A 10228-nucleotide genomic window follows, 5' to 3' on the forward strand; every position below is an offset into this window, starting at 1 on the left:
TAGCACTTGTGAATAGAATTTACAGCATCGTTCAGGCATGGATGGCCACTCACGGCCTCTGCCTGAATGACGATAAAACAGAGCTTCTCATCTTGGGAACAGTATCTCTTCTCACCAGACTGGGCACGGAATACTCACCTTTCATCATTGATGGGAACCTTATTAAGGTTGCCAAGGAAGTACAAACATTAGGTTTTTACCTAGATTCCACACTATCATTCACCAAACAGGTAAATACCCTAGCCGCCTCTACAGCATATACATGCACATTAATTAGAGCTAGCAAACAATTCCTATCCTCCAGCAGCTGCATGATCCTAGCCAGAGCCCTCATCATATCCAAACTAGATTACTGCAATGCCCTTTAATTGGCGCGACCAAATTCATTGTTAATAAAATACAGATACTTCAAAATAATGCTCTTAGAGCCGCACTCAGTATATCCAAGAAAGAACATATCTCAGAAACAAGAAGGAAGCCCAAGTGGCTATCCACTCGTGAGAAAATTAGACTTAAGACCGCTTTCCTCATCCACAAATGCCTAAACAATAAAGCACCACAATATCTAATAGACAGATTCTCTAGGAAACCATCTACTAGACCTACGAGACTAGCGAACTCAAACTGCCTTCAGGTACCTCGCTTTAAACTTTCCACCATTGGGGGCACCAGTTTCCCAGTCAAAGCATCCCAACTGTGGAACGCATTACCCACCACACTGAGAATGGACCAAACCTTCACCAAATTTAGGCACAATTTGATCAGATGGCTCCTAGAGAATGATAAATGAACGGGCAAAATCCGATCTTACTTGTAAATAACTGTTCATCCTCTGTATATAATCAGTTTGTATATTCTTTAGTATCCTCTCTACCACGCTTCACTGTATGTACCTATACTATGGAGTGTTTGATCATATGTTTTCTCAATACTTTGTAACCAATGCAACCTGTGCATGTTCAATCATATGTTTTCGTGATACTTTGTAACCAATGTAACCTGTGCACCAAGCTGTATGACATCCTACCTTCCTGCACCCTGATACCCTCGGGTCTGGTGCGCAAAATAAATACTAAACAAACAAACATACACGCGGGGTATGAGCTTACGTGCTGCTAGTGAGCCAAATGTTCCAGACTGGCACAAGCATGTCAACCAATTGTACAGGGCCATATAACAAAGAGCCTTATAGTTTGAGAGCCAATAATATACTGTGTACCTAATAATTGTTGAAGATGACTTGCACTAGAGATGGACATAAGTTGTCTACCTGACAGTAGATGTCCAATCACAATCCACTTAGAAAAAGTATACTGAGATGTTCCTCTTGAACGTATCACAACCCCCATAGGTTTTTCTTATTTGCCACGTAGTATGACATCACTTATGATGAATTTTTACTATGTAAGTGTGATTTTTTATGAAATGCTTTGAGAATGCTTGTGCGCCGTCTATTTATGACTGTTGTAACTCCCTGTTTTAGACAATTCATAATAAAACAGACAAACTTTGCCATCTTCCTGAGATGGTTCCCTTATCTGGTGTAAGGACCTTACATTCACATGGTAGCAGTGTTGGATGGTTCCAAAAGATCCAAACCAGTTTGCCTCCAGATTTTCTCTGTAGCCGGAAGATTGCAGGGTTTCCTGTGGAGAGCGGCCAAATTGAAATCTTACAAGAAGAACCGAGACGGTGGGCAAGGATCCTCTTTGACAAAATCCCTGGCCAAAGCACATGCCGAAGATCAAAAGGTATAGTGAGGAATGGGTGAAAGGCATGGCAGATAATATGTTCAAGTTGTAGCCACAAGGGGGATCACTGTGAAAAGCAGTACTGCAACACAAGACCACATACTTGCACGCTGCATACACAGGGAATACATTGGAGAAAAGATTAGCAATCCTAGCGCTCTGGAAGATGTGCCGGGAAGAGAGGGAAGATCTGCAACCAGAGGAGTGGATGCTTCGCCAGTGTGAGTAGGAAGATGTCAAGCCCTTTGCTCCCCTTACATCGCCTGAAGTGAGAGGCGCTAGTGCGGAAGAAGTGCTGAAAGGGGCGCCAGGGAATAGTAACCCAATATACAAACCTCCCGCTTATAGCAGTGACAATAGTCTAGAGGAGACTAAGAGAAAGGAGGAGATCTTTATGGTCATACAAGATAAGGAATAGAACAGTGAGCGATCAAATGCATCGACAGAATTAGAAAGAGAGAGTAAGCGATGGAAAGGTGAGACGAAAAAAGCTGACGAGGTAACGCTCGTGCAGAATGAATGGATGGGAGGACAGATATTACTCAAGCTAGATGGCAAAAGCATGGCAAAAGCATTGAGGAAGTAAGGCAAAGAGAAGACAAGGATAAACAAGATAGAAAAGATCGGGAGCGAGAAAAGAGATTGAAGGAAGACGAGCATAAAAGAAAGAGCAGGGGGTGACAAGAACAGATGTATCAAGAAGAGCAAGAGAAAAAAGAGGAGCAGGCAGAAGAGCAAGAAAGAACGACAATAGGCAGATATCAATAGAAGACAGGCTTAAAAGAGAAAGAAGAGAGAGGAGGAGGAAGCGTGGAAATTAAGGGACAAAAGAATAGATAGGCAAAGAGAGGAGTAAGAAAGGAGGGCAGGGGTGAGGAGAGAAGAACAAACACAAGAGGAGGAGAGCCTTAGAAGGGAGGCAAGAAAACAAAGGGAATTAGATGAGGAAGTAGACGAAAGAGGAGACAGCAGGACCTTGACATTAACCTCATCAGGAAGGAACCAGTAGGCCCAAGCCCAGCAATACGATGGGACAGAATAGAAGAGTTACTTCCGTTAAAGGGAGCAATGTCAGGGGCTTCCAGAGTAGTGTTAGAAGAAGAAAACTTTGATATGGGAAGTGTCAGAGACAGAATCTATAAGGCCTATCAAGAATTAAATCTAGCAAATATGGAAGCCGAGGGAAGGGAGACCAACCAATAGCATTTCAATCACAAAGCAAGGAAGAAAATCTATTTAGTCTCGAGCATGAAGGGGATGACAGTCAAACTAGATGTGTCAGACGAGGAACGAGAATCTTTTCTTGGGTAGAATGGTCGGATCTAGAGCAAACTAAGGATAGGACGCCAGATCCCATAGCATATCCAGAGCATCCCCAAGGATGATCATGTAGTGGGAAGGGAGAATCACTGCCATATGTAAGCAGGTTAAGGTCACTATCAGTAAGGAGATGGACAGGGACGATTGTCCCTGCCATGGATAGGCAGACGATGGGAGTCGACTGCGGGCAGGGGTTTATGCAGTTTCCCTTATTGGAAAAAGAGGGAGCGAGACCACAGTATATTCCATGGCTGCAGATGGATAAGGCTAATTTAAGGTGTAAGCTCCAAAGATTGACTTCGGGCAGTGGGAAATGGATATGCAAGTTAGAGAAAATGACAGGGGGAAACACATTGGGTGCAATTATGACACGTAAGATGAAGGAAGATGAAGATCCTATTGTGTACATTCAGGTTATTCAAGAGCGATGGCAGCTTAATACCGGCGAGACATGGGAAAAGATGGTGTCATTATTTTACCACATTATATGTCAGGGGTTGCCCGAGCAAGTACAGTAGCAGATGAAGAAACAAGTGGGAATGGAAGCAAAAACATGGGCTGAAATACAGCTGACAAAGGTGCATCACTGTTGGTTGTTACAAGAGAAAAATAAGAAGAAAGATGAGAATAGATAAATTGAGGAAGCCAAGTTAGTTCAGAAGAAATTGTCAAAATTTGGCATAGAACAGGTGGTATTGACATACAAAGAAGGACTAGGAATGCATGTCATAGTGGGTGCATCGCATGTGAATAATCAGCACCCGATGGACCTAGGTGGTTCGGGTTTGTACCAAGAGGCAGAGGTACAGGCTATAGAGAAAGAGGTGGTTTCCAAAATAATCAATGTGGGTTTCAAAATGCGCAGAATGAGAATCAGAACACACAAGGAGGATTTAACCAAGGGGGACTAGTCAGGCGGTCTCCCCCTCTATATTGGACTTGTGGGATGACAGGGCACTTTACACGTGTATGTGAGAGCCAATGGAATGTACAGAATGGCCAATTTTCAAGAGAGGGGACAGTTTATCCTCCACCATACAACACACAAACTAGGGAAGGGTTTGCCCAAGATCAGGCACAAGCTCTGCGAGTGCAGTAGATACAGCAACCACAGCAAGTGCAAATTAATCCACCACAAAGGCAGTCGCAACAGGCTCCCATACAGACACAACTGTATGCAAACACAGAACAATTACTGACACCTAGGATAGGAAGTGCCACTGTGGTAGGAGGAAATCCCTTTACAGAAACAGGGATATGCCTATACAAACAATAGGACAGCACACAGGGTGACTTGATGTGTATGGTACTATCTGTGACAACCGACCCCCACGAGGAACCAAGGGTCGATGTGACAATAGGAGGCAAATCTTTTTCTTTTTTAGTAGACACTGGGGCTACTCGTTCATGTATATGAGAGATGAGAGGGAAAATATCCAATGTCGGGGATTGCCATGAATGCTCAAGGTTTCTCTGGAGATACAAGTCGAGTTCCTTTTACTGATGAATTACCAGTCTCGATACGAGAATGTGACATGTATGTTCCTTTGTTATATTCACGATAGACACCAGTAAACATTTTAGGAAGAGATTTGATGACAAAACTTAACATGACGATTTTATTTAGTGACGAAGGGATAGTGTGTTCCACTCCAGGAATACACTATTTAAAACGTGGGCAAATTTATACTAGCGTTCACAGAGCAAGTCGCTCTGCGAGGCCTTCCAGTAGAGCCAGAGGTTTTCATTATAGGGTGAGCATTCTAATGAGATGGCTACCTGGCTTAGTGGGAAAAGTGGTGAGAATACCTGATGAGTTTTTGTTTAGACTGCAGATACCTATGGACAAAGAGGGGGGACAGACAATCCCTATAGAGCTAGAAGCAGCCATATTATGAAAGGAAATGGCGATGCTCGAAGAAACGGATGATGAGGGTAGACCACAGGGGACAGTAATAGCTCTTGAATAAGGGTACAAGTTGACTGATATTACCGATGATGGCATGTTTAGAGAAGTTCAAACAGATTATGAAGTTCTGTATGAGCATCACATATTGGATAAGAATAGAGAAGAGGGAATAATGCGGCAGTGTCCAGCATTTTTTTAGGAGGACTTGGAAAAGGTGCCCAGTGTCCTGTGGACTGCAGGCCCTTATGGCATTGGATTGTTAAAGGGGATAGGGAAAGTCAAAATAAAGCTGAAGCCAGGGGCACTTTTACCTCGCGCAAAACAGTACCCCATGTCTCGAGAGGCTGATTAGGGTATATTCAAGACCATTTCAGCACTGATGAAACAAGGTATTCTGGTGCCATCAGAATCCTTGTGCAATACTGTGGTGTATCCTATCAAAAAATCAAAGGGATGGTTGTGGAGATTTATACAAAACATGAGACCTAATAACCAGATTGTAGAGGCAGAGTTTCCTCTAGTTCCTAACCCGGCGACGATACTATGCAGTATTCCAGTGGAAGCTCAATATTTCATGGTGATTGATTTGAAGAATGCATTTTTCTCCATCCCGTTGCACAAGGACTCACAAGACTTGACATCCTTTACATTCTGCCAAACTCATCTGAAACAAACTTGTTTGCCTCAGGGGTATTGTGAGTTTCCATCGATCTTATGACCTAGGCAATATTGATCTTAAGAGTGCGGTGATACAATACGTAGATAACATTTTAATTTGTAGCACCACAGAAGTCGATTGCAGACAAGACTCGATTCAGTTGATAACTATCTTAGCAGACAAAGGATATAAGGTAGAAAGGGAAAAACTGCAGTATTGTCAAGAAGAGGTGTTATATATAGGACAGTTGATTTCACATGAGGGAAAAAAGTTGACACCTGAAAGTGCTGAGGCAATTATAAAAACCGCAAAACCAAACACATTAAAACAGATGCAACAGTTTTTGGGCTATGTAATTATGTTAGATCCTGGGTGTTTGACTACAGTACGTATACAAGATCTCTCTTGCAGGCTTTAAAGAAAGCACAGGTGAACAAGGTAATGATAGAATGGACTGAGAAAATGGATCAAGGGTTTGAAGAGTTTAAAAAGCAATTTGCACAGCCCCCATTTTGGGAATCCCCAATTCTCACACACAAATGGGACAGTCATGACAGCAGTGCTTACACAGAGGACTACATTGGGGTACAAGCATCTAGTCTAGCATATTACCGAGGGATTTTAGACTCAATTATGAAAGGACACTTTCCTTGTGAACAGTCATGGGCTGCTCTATGACCGTCTTCGTTGAGCATGCTCTGTTTGCCATTTTAGAGAAGCCCAAAGGTACATTGACATCTCAGAGAGCCTCAGCCTATGTAGTAATGATTTCAAACCCAGCAATTAAAATTGTCAGATGTACAATAGTGTACCTGCCACATTTTAGTTGAGCCAATAGCAGAAGGCGATCAAGTGCATGACTGTTCTAATCATGTTGAATTTTATCATGATATACCCCTTGTGAAGGAAAATGCTTTGGCGGGGGCGGGGGGGAAATTGTCTTTATTGATGGTTCTTCCAAAATCGATCAGGTGAGTCGGGAAAGGCATTCTGGCGCAGTTGTACTAAGGCATAGAGTGAATGGGGAATTTGAAGTTGTAGCAAGTGCCAGACTACCGTCTCACTTTTCAGTGAAAGCAGCAGAATTGGTAGCGCTTATTGTCGCGCTCGAGAAACACAAATGGCAGGAAGTGACAATGTACAGTGACTCCACCTATGTGACATCAACCGTACACGCAGGTCTAGCACGTTGGAAAAGGAGGGGCTACCACCATGCAGATGGCACTCCAGTGCAGCACACATCCTTATTGGACAGGCTTATTAAAGCACTACAACTGCCAGTGGCCATAGCTGTCGTTAAATACGCAGCTCACACTAAGCAAACAGATTTTATTTCTTGCTGGAACAAAGTCGCAGACATAGAAGCCAAAAGAGTTGCATATTTTCAGAAATTTCAAGTTTCAACACTCCAAATATAAGGGAGAAAGTAGTCCGGACCATGATGATGAAAGAAGGGTTTAATAGATTACCATTGACCCAATTAATGGAGATTCAACGAAGGGCACGTCAGGGAGAGTAGGAATTATGAAAATGTAGGAGATGCTCTCTATCTCTCACAGAAGCATTATGGTGACAGGATTTCTCTGGAAAGCTGGTGATGCCAGGATCATTGTTAAATATAGCGCTTGAACAGCTGCATTACCCTGCGCATGTAACTAGGGAGAGCCTTGCTGCAACCATTTTGACAGACTGGTTCATTCCAAATTTGTAATACATTTTGCATTCTTTATAGTGAACTGCATCGTGTGTCAAAGGTTTACTGCTGGGCCTACACTGAGAATCATTAGAGGAGTAATACTTTGACCAAATGGCCCTTTTCAGCATTTACATATTGATTATGTTGACATGCTGAAAGTGTGTAATGGATATAGGTATCTGATAGTGGTGGTGTGTCCCCTCTCTAGGGGAATCGAGCAGGTCAATGTACACACCCTGATGCCACTTGTGCGGCAAAGGTTTTAGTATGTGAAGTCTTTCCCAGATGGGGTGTGTGTGAAGTGCTGAGATCAAATAATGGGGACAAATTTTGTTAATGACGTATTTTAACAGATAGCCCTTCTATTGGACATTAAACACAAGTTTTCTTCTGCTTATGACCCGCAAACAAATAGACCATGTGAAAGACTCAACGGCCTCCTGAAGGATTGCAAAAATCAAATTGACACTAAAGAAGGGATGGCTATATAGCCTGCCCTTCGCTTTATATGCCCTTCGGAATCAGCCTGGTTCAGATCATCACCTCATCCCACATGAACTAGTGACAGGGAGGTGAATGAGAACACCTCTTACACCTCCATCGAGGAGTAGAAGTGATGTCCACAGTACAGCTAAATTGTTGGGTGATGAATTGTATAACTATTTGACATGTATGATCTCTAGCATCTCTCTCATTTCAGATCAGCTCAAGCGTCAGGGGGGTCAGTCTCAGAGCACAGAAGAAGACAATCCAGCAACCGGATCACCCAAACGTTTATCAGCACATAAACCGTTTATAGGTGTCACCGTCCTAATAAAAATGTTTGCACTAAAGTGGCACAAGCCCAGTTTACATTGAAAATATAACACCCGCGGCAGTGAAGGTCCAAGGCAGGTGAGCCTGGCTTCATTTAAGTGATATAAAACCAAACAAAGGCGAGACCGCCCCGTCTACTGTTGCCGATCCAGAAGCAAGACAATAAGAATAATTTCAGGATGTGCAGACTCGATCAATGACCCAGAAAAGGGACGATAAAGCCACCAGCTGTTAATGCAGATTTTGCATTTGGACTAAGACTCATTTGGACACTCTTTATAGATATTATAGCAGGAATCCAAAGCTTTGCTGAGAGCCTTAGGAATCGTGAAAAAAATGAACTTTAGAAATCATATTGATGTGTCAAAGTCATGCCTAAATGACAGTTTCTAATTAAGAATTGGAAGCGAGATCAATATTCAGATTCATTGCTCACTGAATATCTGTTTTGTTAAACTTACGGTTCTCACCGACCGGGATGTGCATCGGCTTGTGTTTGCTGTTTCTGTATTTATCCTTCCAGCTTATCCTGCTCTTGTCAGAAGAGACATTGATAGTCACACTTTCTTTTACAGGATCCTAAACTTTGCTGTGTGATTAGAAGGCTGTTAATTGCGATCATTGAGCACATACTTCAATTCCAGTAGTAAAATAATTTACTTAGAAATAAGGAATGATGAGGCTCGCATGATTTTAGGGAGTGAATGAGCATGGCCAGTACCAGGATGGCGAGAGAGATGAATGTCCATGGTCTTGTGCATAGTGTATGCCTGTACGATTATTCTTTTTGTCTTTCATTTTCTCCTGTTTCACACTCTCTATCACATTAGTACATTAGTACTGATATGGCAGATGTCCTTTTGGTTCGCCCCACTATGAAGACTACTTTTGATTCACGTTGTGGTCAGTACACAAACCTTGCATCTGGGAGAATTAGGAGAAATGCATAGGGAGATAGTGAGGGGATAAATACCTATTTAGACAACGCAGCACACTTGGGTAATAACATGTGGTATGAGTACATGAGAAAGGGAGGAGAGAGAACATCTAAGGAGAGATGCTATGTCTGTGCTCTCATACCCTATGCCTAGAATACAGTATATACGTTCATTTCTAGAGAAGTTTCAGAACACAATGCCAGATTCCTCATTCACCTTGCAGCATGCATGACTAGAGGACAGTTTCAGGGAAGTTGGGCCACTTTGCGATGGGGATCGAAATGGTCGTTTCCATTCCAGGATGACTATACCGAGATTACACAGATGGAAAGTACCTGCATGGAAAAGCAAGATGCTTACGTATCTGGCAACAGGACAGGAAGAGGTAGCCATTAAGGAAATGAAGAGAGTGGACTGCCCTTATAAAATAGGAATAGCAGGATCACCTGGATGTTGGGAATGAACACAAGTCTTAGTCTATAGACGGGTGAAATCCAAGAAGGGATGGGAAGAGGGATTGATGTCCTATGCAGCTCATCTATTGAAGCCAGAATATGTACAAGAGGTACACAGAGTGAACAATGGGTGTTTGAAGTCTTGGGCCAAACTTGCCAAGCTGTTTACATGGGTAGAAGAGGAATCAAGTTCTGTGGTTGTGATCCCATTGGCGCATACAACGTTATGCTTCCAGAGACATGGAAAGAAGCTTGTGGGAGATAACATAGGCTGCAAGACTACAGTTGATGTTACTAGAATGGGAGCAGGGACAGACGTCCTGATGGATCAATATTAGGCTTGTAGGCCCAGGGCCTACATGAAGTTGCCCAAGGATTGTGGAGGGATGTGTTCCTTAGTTTGTTTGTTTGTTTGTTTATTTATTTAGCATGGCACGCAAAACCCAGTGGTAACAGGGCGCAACAGAGAACAGGAAGGCGAGATTACATAAAAACGTAGTTGCAGGATAAGGCACACATGAGTATAAAGTATAGCATTACATTACGTAGAATATGGTGAGAGGGCATATTACATATATACATATAGTTAATTACATTTCGCATAGCATTACATTACGTAGAATCTGGTGAAAGGACATATTTACATATATAAATACAGTTAATTACATTTCGGTCAGTCAGTTAA

This window comes from Ambystoma mexicanum, chromosome 8, assembly GCF_040938575.1.
Source record: "Ambystoma mexicanum isolate Mex_15411 chromosome 8, UKY_AmexF1_1, whole genome shotgun sequence".
NCBI lineage: Eukaryota > Metazoa > Chordata > Amphibia > Caudata > Ambystomatidae > Ambystoma > Ambystoma mexicanum.